We start from the raw sequence: 2,938 nt of genomic DNA, 5'->3' as shown, positions 1-2,938 counted from the left end.
TATATATATATATATATATATCTGCAGTCTACTTTCTGTCAACACCTCAAACGTAAGATTTCTTCCCTGAAGATGGAGGCTCGTAACATCTGACGATGGTATCAATTTACAACCATTTTTAGTGACAACCGAACCCCCAGAAACAGCTGTTGGATTTGTAATACTCTTTTTCAACTCATTTAGTTATTGATATCATTTATATTCTCTGTAATTCGAACCTTTTTAGTAAACATATGTACGTTTTTGTATCTAATGTATTGAATATTTTTTGTATACCTACCTGTCTAACTTGCTTATCCATCTCTATCTATCTTTATCTCTCTATATATCTCTATATCTCTCTATCCATCTCTGTCTATATATTATCTATGTATCTATATCTATTTTATTTGTCTAACTAGCTCTCTATTTCTCTCTCTCTCTCTCCCTCTCTCTCTCTCTCTCTCTCTCTCTCTCTCTCTCTCTCTCTCTCTCTCTCTCTCTCTCCCTCTCTCTACATCTCACCCACGCAATTGTTTTCATTTGCATTTTTCAGACTTTGTTGTTTTCACTTTAAATTCAATCGTCATTGTTTTCACTGTAAGTTTTCAATCGTTATCTACAAACAACAACGACAAATTACTGACGAAAGAAGTTCACAATTACTGATGAAAGTAATTTTATATATAATTTACTGACAGAAATAACTTCATAAATTTCACTTCAGTCTGTACAATTCGTTAAATTTGCCTACAAATTTCTTATTTACTTTTGCAACGTTTTGTGTTTATTTGTTGTTGACGGGACTACTGATAAATGTGAGTTCATAATTAACTAACAGAAGTAACGTCAAAAATTTCACTTAAATCCATACACTTAGTTAATTTCCCCAAAAATGTCTCATTTACTTTTGCAACGGTTTTGTATTTTTCCGTTAATAACGGCTTCTTTCTGGTTACTTCCATGCTGGCTCTTTGGTTCACTTCTACTATAGCCTCAGATCGACCATAGCCTTGCCAGTGGATTTAGTAGACGGAAACTGAAAGAAGCCTTCCTGTACATACACACACACACATATATGTGTGTGTGTCAGTGTCTGTGTTTGTCCCCACATCATCGCTTGACAACCGATGCCGGTGCGTTTACATACCCGTGAGTTAACTGGTCGGCCTAACAGTCTGATAGAATAAGTACTAGGCTTACCAGGGGTCTATTTCTGCGACTAAATTCCTTTAAGATAGTACTCTTTGCAATGGTCATTCTTATACGATTGGGTTTTTGGTGAAGGAGGGAGTTCAATATCGCCTCCCTGTTTTGGGCTTCTTGTCGTGACGTAGGTTTATCTAAGATCTTGTACATCACGAGGTCAAGTTGTTTCTTGAAAACATCTTCTCCTACTGCATGTAGATCTCTCAGATGTTTTGGTAAGATATTAATTAGCCATGGTCCCTTGCAATTCCTCACTCTAGACGAGATAGCTAGGACATTCGAGACAATGTTGTGACGTCCAGTTCGGGGGCTTGTATAGCTCTCGGTGCCAAAGTTTGGTACCAATCCCTCCTGGATATTCCATACGTATATCACTGCATGTATCTCCCAACTTCATTCCATGGAGTAGAGTTGTAGCTTTTTCAGGTTTCCCAGTAACTCAGGTTTTCTATTGATGCAGTCTTTCTAGTGTAGCACCGCTGATCTGCCTTAAGTTCCGCTATTATTTTGACACTGTGGTATGACCAAATTTGAGAGCAGTTGTCTAGCCGGCCGAGGGACAAATGTCTTCTATAGAACAAGCATAGTTTACTGGTCTCTTGTTCTGCAAATTTTCAGAATTCATTCAGCCATTCGCCTATACATTGTTACCATTTTCGTGATATACAAGTGAAAGAAGGCGTTATTGATCATATGAATCCCTAAATCACGCACTGTGACTAAGGGATTGCCGCACCTTCTGGGCCCAAAAATTATTGTTGTGGAATTTTAGCACAAGCTAGCTGATACAAGGGGGCTTGGAATTTCCCTGCATTAAATTGCATGTTGTTGTCTTCAGCCCATTTCTAAATGGCATTTCGGTCTTTCTGTAGAAGATTAGCATCGGAAGGTTCCTTGATTGCTTGTGCTACTTTTGTGTCGTCGGCATAGCTAATAAGTGTGGCTGTCTGTGTAACAGATGGCATGTCCGAAAGATCCACTACAAACAAATAAACACACAGATACACACATACACTCAACTATACACACACTCTCGCACACACACACACACACACATACACTCAACCATACACACACTCTCTCGCACACACAAACACACACACACACATAAGCGCGTGCGTGTATATGTTTGTGCGTTTGCAAGTATACACATACATTTCTATATGTATGCACCATCGTAGGATTCTATTTATGTAAGCACACAGTACCACACACAAAGACACACAGATACAAATACGGATGACTTATATGTAAAATGTTCACACACATGCACATGGAGCGAAAATATAGGTGTGTGTGTCTATGTACATAAGTATCCATTGCCTCTGTGGGTGTGTATGTGTGTGTGTACATATGATGTGTCTGTATGTTTGTGGTTGTGTGTGTGTGTTTGTGTCTGTGTGTGTATGTGTGTTTGTGTTTGTGTGTGTGTGTGTTTGTGTTTGTGTGTGTGTGTATGTGTGTGTGTGTGTGTGTGTGAACTTATGTCTATGCTTGATATTTCTTGTATCTTGCCAGCTCTTCATCTTAAATAACTATTTGCTAGTCTATCTATATTCACATACCAAACATAACGAATTTCAGCCGAGAATCTACACACGTAAGAATGCTTTTAAGCTTTAACTCTGTGGCACAGATGTGTCCTACTCATCTTCTTACGTATGTTTGTCATATTTATTGGTACACAAATATTACTTTTCATTCTTCTGAAACCGACTTCAAACATCATGTCACCCTTTAGCATGTATTT

General features: G+C 38.2%; 1 long non-coding RNA gene across 1 annotated transcript in view; it reads left to right on the top strand.

Annotated features, from left to right (window-relative positions):
• The first annotated feature begins 2,701 nt into the window (after positions 1–2,701).
• LOC128249806 (uncharacterized) overlaps positions 2,702–2,938 on the top strand; it is a 51,295-nt gene continuing 51,058 nt past the window's right edge. Inside the window, exon 1 of the long non-coding RNA XR_008265926.1 lies at positions 2,702–2,788. This is a non-coding gene — a long non-coding RNA (uncharacterized LOC128249806). The remainder of the gene's footprint in view (positions 2,789–2,938) is intronic.

Source organism: Octopus bimaculoides, chromosome 1 (genome assembly GCF_001194135.2).
Source record: "Octopus bimaculoides isolate UCB-OBI-ISO-001 chromosome 1, ASM119413v2, whole genome shotgun sequence".
Classification (NCBI taxonomy): Eukaryota; Metazoa; Mollusca; class Cephalopoda; order Octopoda; family Octopodidae; genus Octopus; species Octopus bimaculoides.
Note: the sequence above shows the minus strand (reverse complement) of the source record. Positions and strands in the feature narration are given on the sequence as shown.